The 18,977-nt window shown below is 48.0% G+C and overlaps 1 protein-coding gene across 1 annotated transcript in view; it reads right to left on the bottom strand.

Moving 5' to 3' along the window:
• The window catches only part of CROCC2 (ciliary rootlet coiled-coil, rootletin family member 2), a 505,095-nt gene that overhangs the window by 23,907 nt on the left and 462,211 nt on the right, over positions 1-18,977 (bottom strand).

Here is an 18,977-nt window from a genome sequence, read left to right as displayed (position 1 = left end):
CTCATGAGACCAACCTCAAGTGATAAGATCAACATCAAGAAGATCTCTCTACAGCGTTAGGTAATTGTGCTTCACTTAAAGAAGATACTGTTAATGAGAACACCTGCTTAATTGGATGTTTGTCTTGTAACCAACTTCATTCATTGGCATAAACCCTAAAGTTGTTTACTAGAGGACACTAATTACTTACAGTTCACTTATAAAGGATAAACAATCCTACAAAATGCAACAATGAGGTATTGAAATCACATATTTATAGCTGTTAACACTCAACCTGGAGAAAAAAGTATATTCTGATCTGTCATGTAAACTCATGTAGGTCATTAGCCTCTTGTTTGACCTATACATTTATTGTTGTTGTGTAATGTGTTGTATAATGTATTTTGCTTATGTTATTTTTATGGTGTGATAGTCTGTATTTTATCTTTATTCATGTTTTAAAATTTTATGTATGTTTTAATGTACATCGCTTAGCACTTTTGGCAGTAGTTGATTAATAAGTCTCCAATAAAGATAAAGAAAGAAATTGGTATAAACAGAAGACAAGAAGCCATCACATTAAGCCCGTTTTAAAGAGGAGTTACTTTCAGCTCATGGCTTCTCACCAGCAGCAGGTGACCGCTAGACAATATATAGCATATCTTGTATAAACCTTGCAATCTACTGATGTACTAAGGATGGTTTGTTTGATGAGCTTTCAGGATAGAAGATGGAATTTCACACTGAGACTGGAGTTGGTTTTTGGAAGATGCTTCTGAAGTCCATGGAGGCAAATGCTGTGTGACATGATGTTAACAGGAGTCGGCAGGTCTGCTGCTACAGTCATCCTTAATACACGCTCACCAGACCCTGTGCAAGTCTCACAGCATCTCAGGTACTCCCTTTCTGGGGCAGATAACACTCACTCTTCTTGGTAAAGCCGGTTTTGCCTTGTGGTTTTTCTGTTCTGTCTCTTCTCCAGGGAGAGTAGAGCTTAGAGTCCAGGAGGGTTCTGAATGAAAGAACCCAAAGGTGATCCTTGTCAGAGGAGAGTTAGCACTAAACTCCTTTTCTGCAGTAGAGGTTACCATAGCTATCTTAAGAGGCGCAAAGGAAGGCTGCCAGGTTTGTGATCCTGCCCCAGAATTTTTGCACTAAGGAGTGGCATCACAAGCTCATCTTTGGGTGAGCAGGATTCTCTCTAAGGAGGAAGTGAGTCTAGTTCCTGCTAGAAGGAATAAATCAACAAGTTTACACGGGCACCCACACAGAGAAAGTCCTAGTGGGGAGAATCTCTACTGTGGGAGAGGGAGAGCAGACGCCGCTAAACGCTGCTGAGTAGGAACTGTTAAATTACAGCCTGTATTTGTATCTTTGTTTTGTATTCTGTGATTATCACTGAAAGAAATGCAGAAATACTTTAGTAAATTTTATTTTGTGGATTTTTTTTTTTTTTTGCATGTATCCTAAAGCTGTGGACACTGAAGCTTTACCTTTTCCCCACTGAAGAACATCAGGGGTTGCAGCAAGCTAGCCAAGACCCTGCTGCACCCAGGTGGAAGGAGGTAATTAAAAGAGGAAGTACTGAAGAAGGGTACTGGTGTTGCGCCAGAATGTAGACCCTTGGCCTAGTGCAGGATTGGTAGGCTCCCTGGTCAGACCCAGAGAGCGCCTGCCACCAGGAGGCGGAGAACAAGAGGAGACAGGCTTGAGCCCTTGGGTACCCGGGCTGCCTGGTCTTAGGTGGGCCTCGCAGGATCTCCTTGATAGGAAGTTCAGGGGTGTGCCCACCACAATCAAGGATGTGTGGTCAATACTCAGGCCAGAAGTCCTGGGTGCGTGAGAAGGCCAGAAGAGAGTCTCTGAATATATAGCAAGGATCAAGGCCCGATTCAAGGAAGCGTGGTCAGCCAATGCAAGGGTCAGAGCCAGGAATCAGTCCGTAGATAGTCAGGCAAAGCAGAGGTCAAGTTCCAGGAGACAGTCAGACAAGCTGGAGTTCAAACAGAGGTCAGTTCCAGGCAGCGTGCAGATGTGGTCGGTAATCAGGCAGAAGGTCAGAGGCAGGCAGCGGTCAAACGTAGTCAAAGGGAAGCTGAGGTCAGTACCGAGAAGACAGTCCGAAAAGTACTACCTGGGGAGACGAGGTGACAGAAGGACGCTGGAACAGAAGGACGCTGGAACAGGACTGGAACGAAACTGGATCACAGACTGGAATGCAGAGGCAAACTAGAAATCACTAGGATCGACCTGATTGCCAAGGCAAGGAAGTCAGGGTAGTAGCTTCCTGTTATAGTCCCATCAATCAGGGTGCGCCGAGGAGCTGGGATCTGCCCCTGACCCTTTAAGGTGCCGGGTGGTCCGCACTCGCGCACCTAGGGGTGGGGCCGACGCCACGGAGGACGCCAAACCCCACTGTGAGGCCTGGCTGGAGGATGAAGGCCCGGCGGCCGCCACTGCGGGATGCCGAGGCCTAGCTGTGCTTGCCACCACTGCAGGGGAGGATGAACCAGAACACCCGGAGGAACTGGAGAGGTGAGCAAGCCCGTGCGTGAGCTGAGTGCAGACGGGACGCGCAACAGTACCCCCCTTCTAGGCCTCCCCCTCCTCGGGTGAGGCTTGTCTGGGTGTGCCCTATGGAAGGCCCTGAGGAGGTCTTTGTCTAAGATGTTTTGTGAGGGCTCCCAGGAGTTCTCCTCGGCCCCATACCCCTCCCAAGATACTCCCAGCATCCTCAACGCCGATGGACATCGAGGACCTCTCTTACCTGGAGGGTATGATCTGGCTCGGTGGACACTTGAGGTGGAGGTGGATCTTTTCGGGAAGGCCAAGACAGCACGAGTGGTTTCAGTAGAGAAATATGGAAGGTATTGTGGATACCCATGGATCGTGGCAACTGTAGCTGGTAGGTGGCTGCTCCCACTCTCTGGAGGACGGGAAATGGCCCAATGTACTTGGGTGCCAGGCGATGTGAGGGGAGTCGCAGCCTAATGTGCTTGGTACTTAGCCATATCTTTTGACCAGGTCTGAAGAGTGGGGCTGCTCTTCTATGGGCGTCAGAGAACTTCTTAGCACGTTCTGCGGCTTGGGTGAGTCATTCTTTTACTTGGTTCCATACGTTACGGATACTTTGCGCTGTGAATTGCGCTGCTGGCGAAGGTACAGAGAGTGGTACCGGCAATGGTAGTTGTGGTTGGCGCCCGAACACCACAAACAATGGGGAGACATCTGTGGCTGCAGCAAGGTGTGTATTATGAGATAATTTGGCCCAAGGAAGCAAGTCGGCCCAATTATTTTGCTGATCGTTTACATAAGATCTGAGAAAAGCTTTCAGGGTCCGGTTAGTTCTTTCAGCTTGGCCGTTCGCCTGAGGATGGTATGCTGAGGTGTAGCTTAGCTGGATATTAAATTTTTGACACAAGGACCTCCAATATTTCGCGGCGAATTGTGGGCCTCTGTCTGACACGATTTCCTTGGGAAGTCCTTGAAGTCGGAAAAAGTAAGTCAAGAACAGTTTAGCGAGTTCGGGAGCTGATGGGAGGCTCCAGAGTGGGATAAAATGTCCCATTTTGGAAAAATGGTCGATTAGGACCCAGATGACAGTGTGTTTGAAGACGGTGGAAGATCGGTGATGAAATCTGTAGATATGCTAGCCCATGGTTCAGTGGGCACTGGTAGTGGGTGTAGGATTCCCCATGGCCGGCTGGTGGGTGGCTTCTGTTAGGCACATATCGGACATGAGTCCACATAGTTACGAAAGTCTGATACCATGCTGGGCCACCAGTAAAAACGTCTCAGCATTTCTAGAGTTTGTGCTCAACCGGGATGTCCAGCCACTTTCGAGTCATGGGCCCAGTGGAGTACGCATTCACGTAGCTGTCGTGGGACAACTATTTTATCCACCGGTACTGTTGTAGTTACTGCAAGGGACACGCAGGCCGGGTCAATGATGTGACTTGGGATGTCTGGGGTATTTTCAGGCTCAAGAGAGCACGAGAGTGCATCAGCATGAAGGTTTTTGGAGGCTGGGCGGAAACGCAACTCAAAGTTGAATCGTTTGAAGAATAATGCCCAGTGGGCATGTCTCGGGTTTAATAATTGCGCTTCCTTGAGGTGCTCCAGATTCTTGTGATCTGTGAATATAGTAAATTGGTGTTGAGCGTCCTCAGCCAGGGGCGCCACTCTTGGAGTGCATGTTTAACAGCAAGTAGTTCCCGATCACCAATAGTGTGGTTCTGCTCCGCAGGCAAAAATGTATGAGAATAAAAAGAGCATGGTACTAAGAACATAAGAACATAAGAAAATGCCATACTGGGTCAGACCAAGGGTCCATCAAGCCCAGCATCCTGTTTCCAACAGTGGCCAATCCAGGCCATAAGAACTTGGCAAGTACCCAAAAACTAAGTCTATTCCATGTTACCATTGCTAATGGTAGTGGCTATTCTCTAAGTGAACTTAATAGCAGGTAATGGACTTCTCCTCCAAGAACTTATCTAATCCTTTTTTAAACACCGCTATACTAACTGTACTAACCACATCCTCTGGCAATAAATTCCAGAGTTTAATTGTGCGTTGAGTAAAAAAGAACTTTCTCCGATTAGTTTTAAATGTGCCCCATGCTAACTTCATGGAGTGCCGCCTAGTCTTTCTACTATCCGAAAGAGTAAATAACCGATTCACATCTACCCGTCCTAGACCTCTCATAATTTTAAACATCTCTATCATATCCCCCCTCAGCCATCTCTTCTCCAAGCTGAAAAGTCCTAACCTCTTTAGTCTTTCCTCATAGGGGAGCTGTTCCATTCCCCTTATCATTTTGGTAGCCCTTCTCTGTACCTTCTCCATCACAATTATATCTTTTTTGAGATGCGGTGACCAGAATTGTACACAGTATTCAAGGTGCGGTCTCACCATGGAGCGATACAGAGGCATTATGACATTTTCCATTTTATTCACCATTCCCTTCCTAATAATTCCCAACATTCTGTTTGCTTTTTTGACTGCCGCAGCACACTGAACCGACGATTTCAATGTGTTATCCACTATGACACCTAGATCTCTTTCTTGGGTTGTAGCACCTAATATGGAACCCAACATTGTGTAATTATAGCATGGGTTATTTTTCCCTATATGCATCACCTTGCACTTATCCACATTAAATTTCATCTGCCATTTGGATGCCCAATTTTCCAGTCTCGCAAGGTCTTCCTGCAATTTATCACAATCTGCTTGTGATTTAATTACTCTGAACAGTTTTGTGTCATCTGCAAATTTGATTATCTCACTCGTCATATTTCTTTCCAGATCATTAATAAATATATTGAAAAGTAAGGGTCCCAATACAGATCCCTGAGGCACTCCACTGTCCACTCCCTTCCACTGAGAAAATTGTCCATTTAATCCTACTCTCTGTTTCCTGTCTTTTAGCCAGTTTGCAATCCACGAAAGGACATCACCACCTATCCCATGACTTTTTACTTTTCCTAGAAGCCTCTCATGAGGAACTTTGTCAAACGCCTTCTAGTGTACCCTTGGAGGAGTACTGGCTTAGTACTGCACTGGCTCCGATAGCGGATGCATCTACTTTGACGAGAAATGGACGGCTGGTGTCAGGATGTCGCAAACAGGGTCCAGAGCAGAATGCTTCCTTTAGTGCATGGAATGCTGATTGAGCTTGATGACTCCAAATCTGGAGATTGGTCCCTTTCTTGGTTATTGCGGTGAGTGGAGCGGCTAATGTTGAGTAGTTGGCTATAAAGCTTCTATAATAGTTCGTGAATCCAAGAAATCTTTGTAAGGCCCAGAGGCCGACCGGCTGGGACCAGTCACAAATTCCCTGAAGTTTTTCAGGATCCATAGTAAATCCTTGGTTAGAAATAATGTACCCTAAAAATGGTAGACAATTCTGCTCGAAGATACATTTCTCAAGCTTTGTGTACAGGTGGTTTTCTCGGAGGCGTTGGAGAACAGTTCTGACATGGGAGCGATAGGACTCCAAGTCTCTTGAGAAAATCAGGATGTCATCTAAGTACACCACCACAAATGAGTAAAGGAGATCTCTATGGATTTCATTCATCAGGCATTGGAACACCGCAGGGGCATTGCAAAGGCTGAAAGGCATCACTATGTGCTCGTAGTGGCCATCCCTGGTGTTAAACGCGATTTTCCATATATCCTCAGGCTGGATGTGCACAAGGTTGTATGCTCCTCGTAGATCGAGCTTCGTGAAGATCTGGGCCCCTTGTAGACGACTGAATAATTCGCTGATGAGGGGTAATGGGTAGCAATCTTTACGGGTGATGGCGTTTAGCCCTCGGTAATTGATGCAAGGCCGAAGTTCTCCATCCTTCTTCTTAACAAAGAAGAAGCCTGCCCCTTCTGGTGAATCAGAAGGACTAAGAATCCCTTCTCGAGGTTCTCTTTTATATATTCGGACATCACCTGGGTCTCAGGAAGCGAGAGTGGATAGGTCCTACCTTGGGAGGCGTACTACCGGGTAGAAGTTTGATAGGACAATTATATTTTCGGAGTGGAAGTAATGTGTTTGCTTTTTGTTTCAAGAACATGTCCTCGAAGTCAGAGTACTGAGCTGGTAAGCCGGCAAGGGTGGTGGTCTTCAGGACGGTCACTGCTGGAGATACTTGCTTCAAGCAGTTTTTGTTTTACATTGTGGGCCCCACTGAACTAGCTGGAGGGATTGCCAGTCAAATTGGGGTCCATGTGTCTGGAGCCAGGGGATGCCCAGTATAACTGGGTGTGTTGAATGTTTTAGGACATATAGGGATATCTCCTCTTTGTGTAGAGTTCCCACGGTGAGATGGAAGGCCACCATGCGGTGGGTGATACATCCAGGGAGATGTTCCCCTTGAATAGAGGCTATGCGACGAGGAACTTCTAGAAGTTGTACTGGAATTTTCAGAAGGTTCACTATGTTATCCATTATGAAGCTGCCACTGGCTCCTGTATCGATGAGAGCAGTGGTAGCAAAGGATCGAGACTCCATGGTAGTAGAAGTTGGGGGCCGGTGACAGTAGCACCCAAGCTGAGACCCCCGCTGGGCTTAGGCCTTGAAGTTTTCCGGACGGACTGGACAGGATTGCCTCAGATGTCCGGAGGCACCGCAGTAAAGGCATAGGTCCTGCTTTTTACGCTGAAGACGCTCCTCAGGGGACAACCGCCCATGGTTGACTTGCATCGGTTCTTCATTGGAGGAAGGTGGTGCCAGTAGAGCTTTCAGCTGAGGGCTAAGGGCATGTGCTGGGTGTTGAGCAGGATGCCGGGGTGCTTTCACTTCATGGTGCCGTTGTCTGAGGCGATGGTCAATTTTCCCAGCGAAGGAAATCAGGTCCTCTAGAGATATGGGAATCTCACAGACAGCAAGTCTGTCTTTGAGAGCAGGTGATAGGCCCTCGAGGTAGAGTGCCCGAAGGCAATCCTCTTGCCATCCCAGTTCCGTTGCCAAAGTCCGGAACTCCACCGTGAACTCCGAAAGGGATCTGGAGCCTTGACGAAGGTGGAGTAGTTGATGGCCAGCAACCACCTGACGACCAGGATCTTCAAAGGTCCTTTGAAGGCGGTAATGAACTGGGACAGCTCCCAAAGTGGAGAAGCCCATGCCAGGGCCTTCCCCTCAAGGTGAGAAAGAATGAAGGTTATCTTTGTTGACTCCTTCAGGAACAAGGAGGGTTGGAGAGCAAATTGCATGAAGCACTGATTGAGGAAGCCTCGGCAGAGGCATGGATTCCCATTGAAGCGAGGAGGTGCTGGCAGTGCCAGTGATGCTCTCGGTAGCAGAGTAGAGGTTAGGCCCACTGAATTGGCCATTGCTGCGTCCTGCATTTGAGAGCGGAGTTCCTCTACGGAGGAGGCTAGAGTCTCTATAGCTCTTCGTTGTTCTTGAATAGTTGCGGCCAGACCCAGGAAGGTCCGTATGGTGGGAGACTCTGCCATGGCCTTGGCAACCTGTTGTGCCAGGAGGTGGACCCTTGGCCTAGTGCAGGATTGGTAGGCTCCCTGGTCGGACCCAGAGAGCTCCTGCCACCAGTAGGCGGAGCACAAGAGGAGACAGAGGCTAGCTGTAACTTTGCCACTAGCAACCCTAGGTACCCCCGGGTTGAGCTCTTGGGTACCCGGGTTGCCTGGTCTTAGGTGGGCCTTGCAGAATCTCCTTGATAGGAAGTTCAGGCATGTGCCCACCACGATCAAGGGTGCGCAGTCGATACTCAGGCCAGAAGTCTTGGGTGCCTAAGAAGGCCAGAAGAGAGTCTCTGAATGTATAGCAAGGATCAAGGCCAGATGCAAGAGTCAGAGCCAGGAATCAGTCCGTGGATAGTCAGGCAAAGCAGAGGTCAGTTACCAGTAGTCAGTCCGTGGGTAGTCAGCCAAAGCAGAGGTAAAGTTCCAGGAGACAGTCAGACGTGGTCGAGTTCAGGCAGAGGTCAGTTCCAGGCAGCTTGCAGACTTGGTCGGTAAGAACATAAGAACATAAGAACATGCCATACTGGGTCAGACCAAGGGTCCATCAAGCCCAGCATCCTGTTTCCAACAGTGGCCAATCCAGGCCATAAGAACCTGGCAAGTACCCAAAAACTAAGTCTATTCCACGTTACCGTTGCTAGTAATAGCGGTGGTTATTTTCTAAGTCAACTTAATTAAAAGCAGGTAATGGACTTCTCCTCCAAGATCTTATCCAATCCTTTTTTAAACACAGCTATACTAACTGCACTAACCACATCTTCTGGCAACAAATTCCAGAGTTTAATTGTGCGGTAATCAGGCAGAGGTCAATTCCAAGCAGCGTGTAGATGTGGTCATAGAAACAGGCAGAAGGTCAGAGGCAGGCAGAGGTCAAACATAGTCAAAGGGAAGCTGAGGTCAGTACCGAGAAGACAGTCCAAAAGGTACTACCTGGGGAGACGAGGTGACAGAAGGACACTGGAACAGAAGGACACTGGAACAGTACTGGAATGAGACTGGAACAAAGGCTGGAACGAGACTGGAACACAGGCTGGAACGCAGAAGCAAACTAGAAATCACTAGGATCGACCCGATTGCCAAGGCAAGGAAGTCAGGGTAGGAGCTTCCTGTTATAGTCCCATCAATCAGGGCGCGCCGCAGAGCTGGGATCTGCCCCTGGCCCTTTAAGGTGCCGGGCGGTCCGCGTACGTGTACCTAGGGGTGGGGCCGATGCCACGAAGGACGCCGAACCCCGCCGTGAGGGCTGGCTTGAGGATGAAGGCCTGGCGACCGCCATTGCGGGATGCCGAGGCCTAGCTGTGTTTGCCACCGCTGCAGGGGAGGATGACCCGGGACCCCCCGAGGAACTGGTGAGGTGAGCAGGCCCGTGCACGGGCCGAGCGCGGACGGGACGCGCAACAACTGGGTGGTGGCAGTGGTCATGGTGAGGAAAGGCAAATCGGGGCGGAGGGAGAGTAGTTGGCAAATGACAATAAAGCTTATCGTGCTTTTTAATCCATCTGCCACTTACAGCATGTAACAATGATCTATCCACTTTTTGCAATGTGATTCCAGGTAAAGCTTGTACTGTTTCTGCAGAGAACTGGTCTGAATTTACCAGCCAGCATGAACTACACAGAGATACATATTTGTAGAATAATGTATTGCAATCCTCGTTTTAGCAACTGATTCAACACTTTAAGGTAATAAGCATTCAAAAACATTTATCTACAAAAGTATTCAAATACATTTATCTACAAAAGTGAGAAACAGCAGCAAAGAGGGTTAGGGCAGATTATGACTGGGATGGAAGCCTAGGAGTCCTCTCCATGGCAGCTACACAGACTCTCTGGAAGCCTAGCAGCTCTTCCAGGCTTAGTTCTGCATTCTTGTAACTCTGTGATTAACATGGTTCTGACCCTCTTCCTAGTCTTGCGCTCTTCCCTGCGAGCCCCCTGTCCCTTTAATCTCCAGCTCATGAATCCTGGCAGGAAGCATGAGCAGAGAAGGAGAATTAAAAAAAAAAAATCCAGTTGAAATCCAAAATAAATAAACAAGCACATCCGGATTCCCCCTCTCGAGACACTAATAAAAGGCTTTTATGAGTTTGATATGAATTACCCTCTCTAGCCACTTCCAGCTGATCCTCTGCAACTCATTAGCTCTTTTCCAACCCCCTGGCCCTCCCCCTACTAGCCGTAGAGGTACATGAGACTACAGGGGTGGGCGGCAGGGAGGAGGTGGAATAAGGGGGCACTCTGCACAGAGCTATTTCATGCCTGTACAAATATAATTATACAGTTTACACAAAATTGCTTTTCCACAGCAACCAAATCACTCTTTGTCCTCGCTCCTGCTCTCTCATTTCCATCTGAGAGCATTGTCTCTGTTTCCTGCTCACTCAGAAGGGACGGGAGACCAGGCAAAGTCTCTTCCAAAGAAACTTCAGATAAGTCAATCCTTTCCTCCTGGTTAGTAATAGCTCCTATTCCCAGAAGAGGATTCTCAGATGGGAAATTCTCTACGTCCTAACACCAGGTTTAATGATAGCTTAAGATCAGGACTTTCCCTGCTTCTTATCACTAGGTTAGGGATCATCCTTTTATTTTATGAAGGTGTGAAGAATCGGGGCTGGCTATCCCCCTCTTACTCTGGGCTTCCAGACTGATTGAAACTGATTTAATCCCCCCCACCTCACTGACAGGGGCTCCAGGGGCCTTCATTCAATTGGGGATACTTTTTCCCTTCAGAATTCCTCCCTATCCTTTTCTGGTGTGTCAGAAGAAATCTTGCTGGGCCTTAGCTACCCTATGGAAACAAGTGCAGGCTTGAGCTGGTCCAGCAGGTGTCGCTGTGAGGTGATGACTTAGCTCTGTTACCAGGGCCTGTGAGTGCTTCCCTATGCTGACCCGAGGAGCATGGGCTGGATCCGGGGACAGAATCTGGATCTCTTGCATAATAGCAGAAAATTCTGCTACTGGGCAATTGCCTACCTAAAACTCCTCCTTTAGAAGGAGCCCTAGCAGATCAATAGCATCAAGCTACTGACAAAAATCCCCTTTACTCTAAAGGAGCCTGGATCAGAACAAACCTGCAACCGAATACATTGTATTTGTATTAATATGCTGTGTACCAGTGGAGCGTCTGGGTCAGGGACATGCCTGAGAATTTTTGTGCTTTGCTCACCCTAAGATTTTTAAGGGTGTGTGTGTGTGCGTGGTGGACAATGTTCCCTCTAATTGTTTTGTGGGCTGCATACACAAAAAAAGTTCTAGTGTTCATAGTATACAAATTTGTATGCAGTGTTCTTTGAAATGCCATTCTATTTGCCATTTCTTCTGCATGGTATGTTTTCATGTGTACGCCTGTTTTACAACCTGTGTGCATGCGCAATCTTACAGGGAAAGCAGAGGAGGGAAGGGGCCCTCAGTTTTTCCTGTCTCACTTTTCTAATCTGCCGAAGCTCTCCCTCTTGTGATCAGTGCTACACCCAACATGCCCCCTCCAGGCATGAAAGAAGATGGATGGCCATGCGTGTGCAAGAAGGACTTTTTTCTTACAGGGCAAGAAAATTACTACTGGGACCAAAACTAGCAAGATCAAATCCAGCAAGCTTCCAGGTATGCACTTCACTCAGGGCTGGCGCAGCCCAATAGGCAAACTAGGGAGTTGCCTAGGACGCGAGTCATTAGGGGCGGCAAAGAGCAGCCATGTAGGGCCACAAGCAGAGTCTCGGAGGGTGACGAGTGGCGCATCTGTTTGTTCATGTGAGTGTGTAAGTGAGAGGGATTGTGTGTGTACGAGAGAGCAATGGTGTTAGTGAGAGAGGAGGGAGCCTGTGTAAGGATGCGTGTTGAATGAGACAAGGAACCTAAGTGTGTGTAAAAAAGGGGGCCTGTCTGAGTGAATGAAGTCGGGGCCGGAGCCGGGGGCCTCGACTGGGGGGAGGGGGAGGGGGGGGGGGGGGGGGACAGGTGCAAGGCAGAAGGCTTGCTTAGGATGCCTAATACCCTTGCACCGGCCCTGCTTCACTCATCCCTCCTTTTACTTCTCCCCTCCCTTCCTAGGTAGGCCCTTCCCTCACTCCTCCACTTACTTCCCCCTCCCATCCTAGGTAGGCTCTTCACTCACCCCTCCACTTACTTCCCCCTCCCATTCCAAGTATGCCCTTCCCTCATGCCACCATTTACTTCCCCCTCCCATCCTAGGTATGCCCTTCACTCATCCCTCCACTTACTTCCCCCTCCCATTCCAATTATGCCCTTCACTAACTTTCTCCTCATCATACTTTCAGTCACTTCTTCCCATCCTGTATCCCTCAGGAGTCCATTAACAGGGGTGTAGGGGTAGATAAAAGAAAATAAGGTAATCAGCAAATACAGAGTATATGTACTTGTAGATGAGTAGGAGGAGCTTGAACTGTATGTGGAAACGGAAACAGCCAATATAGTGACTTGAGAAGAGAAGTTACATAGTTGCAATGAAATTGGAGGAAGATAAGTCATGCAGATGAATTATGAATAGACTGTGCTGGAGATATATAGTTCATTGGGAGATCTGTGAAGAGCAGGTTTCAATAAGTGGAAGATGATGAGAGAATGGGTAGGGGTTTTGATAGTGTGTTCAGAGAAGAAAGAATACATTTTGGTGATGCTATACAGAAAGAAATGACACATTTTAACAGTGTTTTGGATATGTGCAGAGAAGTAAAGCAGTGTTGCTTATCTGTAACAAGTGTTCTCCAATGGACAGCAGGATGTCAGTCCCCACACATGGGTGTTGTCATCTGACGGAGCCCAGCATGGAACTTTGATTTCAATGATTCTAGAGCTTTCAGCTTGCTCTACTGAGCATGTGCAGCTGTAGTCACCAACCTGCCTCCCAGGCAGGACCCTCAAGTCCATGATAAAGCTAAGACATGGAGAAACCAACTCCCAGGGGAGGCAGGAAGGAATCCTGAGGCCTGTCATCCTGCTGTCCATTGAAGAACACTTATTATAGACAAGTAATACTGCTTTCTTCGAGGACAAGCAGGATGGCAGTCCTCACACAAGTGATATCCCAAACTGCTCAAAAACAAGAAAAAGGGGGAAAAACCCGATAGTGCTGAAGGCACCACCTGAGTGGTTGCAAGAGAAACCACTCTTTCCCCCTTTCCCCTGTTAAGCATGATGGTTTTTTCTTTTTTTTAAGCAGCCAAACCCATAATGGACTCTAGGAGGGAAAGGAGTTGAGTTCTCAACTCAAAGAGACACGTAACAAAGACGGAGTAAAAAAAAACCCATAGCCTCCTTCTAAATGCAGAGATTGTGATGTGCAGTTCACCGCACAAAACCCACACAGTCAGAGCTCCTGCACAGTCAGCCCTGACATGCCCTGCTAAGCCTACATTCTCTTGGGCCCAGGAAAGGCACAAATCATTAACCAAGAGAAAATGAACCCTTGGAACAAGACTGCACAGTTTTCTTCGGTGTCGGAAAGATAGTCAATAGATGATATGGGATTAGAGAACCCTTCAGAAAGAAAACTGGATCAATAGCATCTGAACAGCAAAAAAACATTGCTCACACATAGCTAAATCTGCTACTTGGCGTGAGGAACAAAGGGCATAGAACCTAAATACTAGATTCGAAGGAGTGGAAAAAGGCATCAGGGTCTGCAGATTCCATCTGCTGAATGGCCACAACAATAGACCTGACCCAGGTCAGATAGAGTAGAAACAAGAGTGCCGAGGCATGAAAGAGATATTCCCAGTGGGAGCTCCATGTTAAGACCTCAAGCACAGCGGTGAGCTTCAATTGGAGCTCACTCAATCTAAGCACTCCTATGTCGAGCATATCCTCCCACTCAGCAAGATAAGCCCAGATGAAAGTGAAATACATTGGCCAACCAATTGACCACAAAAAGCCAAAAGCATTTTAATCAGGATTCTGGCCAAAAACAGGGAAAGGATTGTGTACCTTTCCTGGAAGCCATTTGTTATGACCACTTGCTACACAGCCGACGTCTCCACTCCGCCCTCCTTACCTCTTTGGTGACTCCGCCTGCGGTTGATGGACGTCTGGCTGCCGCGGCATCTGCCTGCTGTCCTTTCCGGCGTCCCCGGTCCGGCTTGGGCGCTGCATCCCGCCATGTTGTTCAGCTGCCATAGGGCGCGCGTGCCGCACGGCCCTGCTTCTTATTCTTTCTTTGGCGCGAACCTCAGGGGTGTCCCCCTGTGATGACATCACACATCCCGGATACAAAAGCCTACTCTGTTTGCTAGCTATTCGATTTAGCAAGGTGAAAGGACTCCTTATGGATGGGATTAGCTCTCCGTGCCTAGCTACTCTGCCTCTCCTTATTGGACTTACTCTATCAGGGTACCCACTCCTCGGGGGTCTCTCTCTTTTCTTTCAGGTCGCTATCTGGAACTGGTACTCGCTCCTCGAGAGCCCATGTTCAAAGACTCGCTACCTGAGCTTCTGCTTGGAAGAATCTGCTGCCTACACCATCAGTGAGTTACCATCTACATTCTCTCAAAGCTGTTCCCTGGAACACTCGCTCCTCGAGGGCTTGCCTCTATTCCAGCTTCTGTGTTACCTTCCGGGAGAAACCGCTGTGTGAGTATTCAACCAATGAGGCTCTATACCAGAACCCTGTGTATGCTCCACTGTACTCACTATCTCAGTTTCTCTCCACTACAGCACAGCTATTGAAGGATCACTGTTCCAGTGTCCTGAGGGTCTACAAGCCCAGCCGGGCTTCATCTCTACTCACTACTGCCACCTCTGGTGGCTTCTCCACTCTGTTTAATAAAAGATAATTCTGTGTTGTGTGTCCTAAAGCTGAGCCTGATCTGTGGCCCCTCATGGGACTTCCCCCATGGGCGTGGTCATCTGCCACAGTGTCCAAGGGTCCACCCAAAACCATACAAACAATGACACCACTCCCTTTCGCACCAAGGCTTCTCTCTTGACATTCCAACTGGAAGTCAAAAGAAGCGAATAAATACAAGCAGGCAGACCCCGGGGCTGCAGGTACAAAGAAACAACCTCTAAGCTGTGGAGATCGATGGTGGGTGTTACTCCAACTGTATCACCTCCCCTGCTTAACATCTAGTCAGGGAGCTTTGACCAAGTCTGATGCAGCCCATAGGTCCAACCTCCTCTCAGTAGACATGTGGCAATGTAAACTGAGAGAATCAAACACTCACTACTAACCCTAGACTCCAGTTAAGGGTAAGTAGATCTTGAGGAAGAAGTCCAGAAGCCTTTCCACTGAGAGATGGAACCAGGAATGCTGCAAGAGCCAACACTTGTGGAAAATAGGACTTCTCCCTCCTGGGAGCCCTGAGGATCCCAGATCAAGTTCAGTATGATCAGCAGAACAGACTTTTCCCCTTCCTGGCCTAGGGCTTCAAAGCCTACTGCTAAAGGTAACTCATTCTTCAACAGAAGAAACCTGTGGTTAATTGAAGTGGATAAATAAAGACCGCTTGTCAGCCAATGAACATCCACACTGTCAGGACTATATCTGAAAGAGGAGATGACAACCCCTAAATGACTACAATGTGGGTGTGGGGCCTCTTGTGTGAGATTCCCCACCCCATGAAGCATACAGCCATGATTAGGGTAAGTTGTGCCAGAGAATTTCTGAATAACTCAGGTACCTGGATGACTTGAGTCTCACCATTTGGAATGCAGTGGGGAAGGAACCATCCCCTCAATGGCTAGAATACCACCCAAGCATGACTCTGATTGGCAGGAGCAGATGCAAAGTGAAAACAAGCATGTTTTGTCCAGCAGGTATCAGAAAAGGCACTCCCGTCATTCAGGAGAAATCCTTATCTGCTGCTGGGGAGCGGATTCCCATGAGAGGGCAACCAATGTCAATACAGCAGGAAGCCAGAGTTTGGAACAACTCTCCACATGCCTCGAGGTTTCTCAGCTACGTGGTAGTGCCCAGTGGAGGAATGCTCCTCCCGGATGGAATCCCAGATCCAGCGGGATACAGAGAATGGATGAGGAAGAAAGCAGCCACTCAGAGGTAAAGCCACCCGAAGAAGGAAGAGTGAAAACAACCACTTCCCTGAACAGAAAAATAAGTTGCTGAGAGGGAACTTACTAAGGTAGCCTTTTGGAAGACAATTGCCATATCTCCAATATCCCGAGAGGGATGAAGATCTCAACTTTAACCAGGTTGACAGCATATATGTGACCAGACCCCTGTCCCACACCTGTGATCTACACAGCATCACTATCAGGGTCTGGGAAACAAAGTCCTGATCTCAGAACCCCCAACTCTCTGTGGGATAGTGGGACACAGATGCCAACTCATCACAGTATTCTATCGGCGACCATGCAAGTCACTGGTGGCTGATCATCTACGGATACTATGGCAACCAGGTGCTGGGATGCCAATGAAAATGATGTATCTAACTCTCATTGCACATTCCCACCCTCAGCTCCCCATAGGGGCCCAGTCAATAGCTGCTCTGATTTATACCTTGCCATCAAGAGGCATAGCCCCTGCAAAATCAAAGAACTTGTGATTGTATGTGCCATGGAAGCTTCCCTGTAAAGGGGATCCAGAGTGTATGCCAACATGGGAGGGGTCCCAAAAAGGCCTGTCTCCAACCCATGGGGAAGGTACCTCAAGGCTACAAACCCAGTACCCACCCCAAAAGAGTGGCCCTGGACTAAATAGGTGGGCATTCTCATTTGAAAGGCCAGAGACATCTTGATGCACTGGCAACTGTGGTGCACCAGCCTGTGATGCCTTCTGTCCATACACTAGAGGACACTAGGTAATGGTGGCATCTCTGTGTTTAAACCACAGCACTTAACCATGTAGCAGAGCTCAACCTTGCTGTCGGTGACACATATGCACCTAACTTTGCAGCATCAGCCCTGGTTCTGCATTGGCATTGCAGCTCATGCCCACGCTGCGGCATACTCCATGCCACAGTGTGGACTGGCAACCTAGCTGAGCACTGCAAAGGAGTTGACCATCTTGAGAAGTGTGGTAGCACCAATGCCAATAGTACTGCACAGCTTCCCATGGTGCCAGCCTCTACACTGATGCACTAGGCCTGGGCAGCCTAACTTAGTTGTTAGGTACACTACAGCATGCGCATTGTCTTGCTTGATGCAGTCAATACACTTTATGGTGCCTACTATGTTGGATGGTGGAAAAGGTGCCCCTGGCATCAATGAACCCAGCACCTGCCACAACATGAATGGTGATGGCGTCTGGGCCTCAATGGTGACACTGACATCCATGGCACCCCAGCACTCCCCAATATCAACTGTCTTGGCGACACAGACAACTTCTGCCAGTGCTTCTCTATGCCCGATGGTCTCAAGTGCGTCTGCAGTACTCCTCTGCCTTGATAATGCCCTTTGACATCGGCAGCACTCAAGGCACTTGATGATGTCAATACCACCCATGAAACCTGAAGGCATCGACTGTGCCCTATGTCGCCCATGGCACTCAATAGCACCCTTTGACAGTGTTGATGGCGCTTGCACTGTTTGACAGTGCCTATGGCATTCCTCAGTGTCGATGATGCCAATGTCGTGCACAGATCTCCAAGCTCGACAGTGAAGGTGGCAATGACGCTCAATGGCATTGCCTGCATCCACAGTGCTCGACAGTGCACACGGTGCTTGATGACATCAATGGTGCCCAGTGCGCTTGACAGCACTCCGGCTCTCATGCTGCTTTATTTATTTTTATTTTATTTAAAAACTCTTCTATACCGTCGTTAAGTTGGATAACCATCACAACGGTTTACAAAAAGGCACGAAAATGAAAGTTAAGAGTGGTATAGATTACAAATTAATCATGTGCCATCATAGTATGGTAACAATTTAGTAAAATTATCTATGTGTTTAAGTTAAGCCTGTTTGTTAGGAAATTATTAGGCGGTTTGAATTTAACATTAATATGCATTTGTAGGATAAAAATAACAATAACAACTTCTTGTTTGGTGCGTCCGTATTAATCAACTGTTTTTCTCCTTCTCTTTATTTATATAAAAAGCTTGTTTAAACAGCCAGGTTTTCAGATTATTTTTGAAAATTTTCAGATTTCTCTGCAGCCTTATTTCGAGTGGCATAGTGTTCCATAGCACAGGACCAGCCAGTGATAGTGCTCTTTCCTTTATTTGCTTGACAGCATTGACGGCGCCCTTGGTGCTCAATTGCATTGACGGTGCTCAATGGTGTCCTCAGCACTCAACAGTTCCCTCACCACTCAATGGCATCAATGGTGCACATGGTGCTTGATGGCATCCATAGTGCTTGATGGCACTGATCCTGGCCACCGTAGTGCTCCTGGTCTACATGCCCAGCTTCTAACTATCGATGCTCTGGCACATGGACGTTCATGGGTGACCACTGTCAAGCATGGCATCAACAGTGCAGCAGCACAGCTGAATGACTAGGCTCATGCTCACCCTCTCTTCCAAGGAAAACAAGATGACAGACAGGAGGGAGGCTTTGTCATCTCAGGCACAGAGGTGACGATTAACCTGGGCCCATGGTGACTAGTTCCCAGAAGCGTGGGGAAGATAAGCACTTTTCTGCACTGGAACACTCCGTCCTGGATTCCTTCGCAGTCTGAGCCTCCGTCAATGCCCAGTGGTCAGACAAAACTTCATGGAACTCCTGCCTTGATGGGTACTCAGTCAAGTCCCCAGGCCAGAGACTTACCCAGACCACACAAGGACTGCAGACTGCAGATCTCATGAGGCATCTTGAAAGGCACAAAAAACACAGGCGAATTGAAGGAGAGGAAAACACAAATAAGCTGCAGGCACAGCATTATTTATTAGGGAAAGAAGAAACCCCTTTTCCAGATCATTTATAAATATATTAAAAAACACCAGTCCCAGATCCCTGGAGCACTCCACTATTTATCTTTCTCCGCTGAGAGAAAAGACAATTCAGTCCTATTCTGCTTTCTATCTTTTAACCAGTTATCAATCCACAAATAGGGCATTGCCTCCTATTCCATGACTATTTTAATTTCTTGATGAGCCTCGCATCTGCCTTTTG

Source organism: Rhinatrema bivittatum, chromosome 9, assembly GCF_901001135.1.
Source record: "Rhinatrema bivittatum chromosome 9, aRhiBiv1.1, whole genome shotgun sequence".
In the NCBI taxonomy this organism is placed as follows: Eukaryota; Metazoa; Chordata; class Amphibia; order Gymnophiona; family Rhinatrematidae; genus Rhinatrema; species Rhinatrema bivittatum.
Note: the sequence above shows the minus strand (reverse complement) of the source record. Positions and strands in the feature narration are given on the sequence as shown.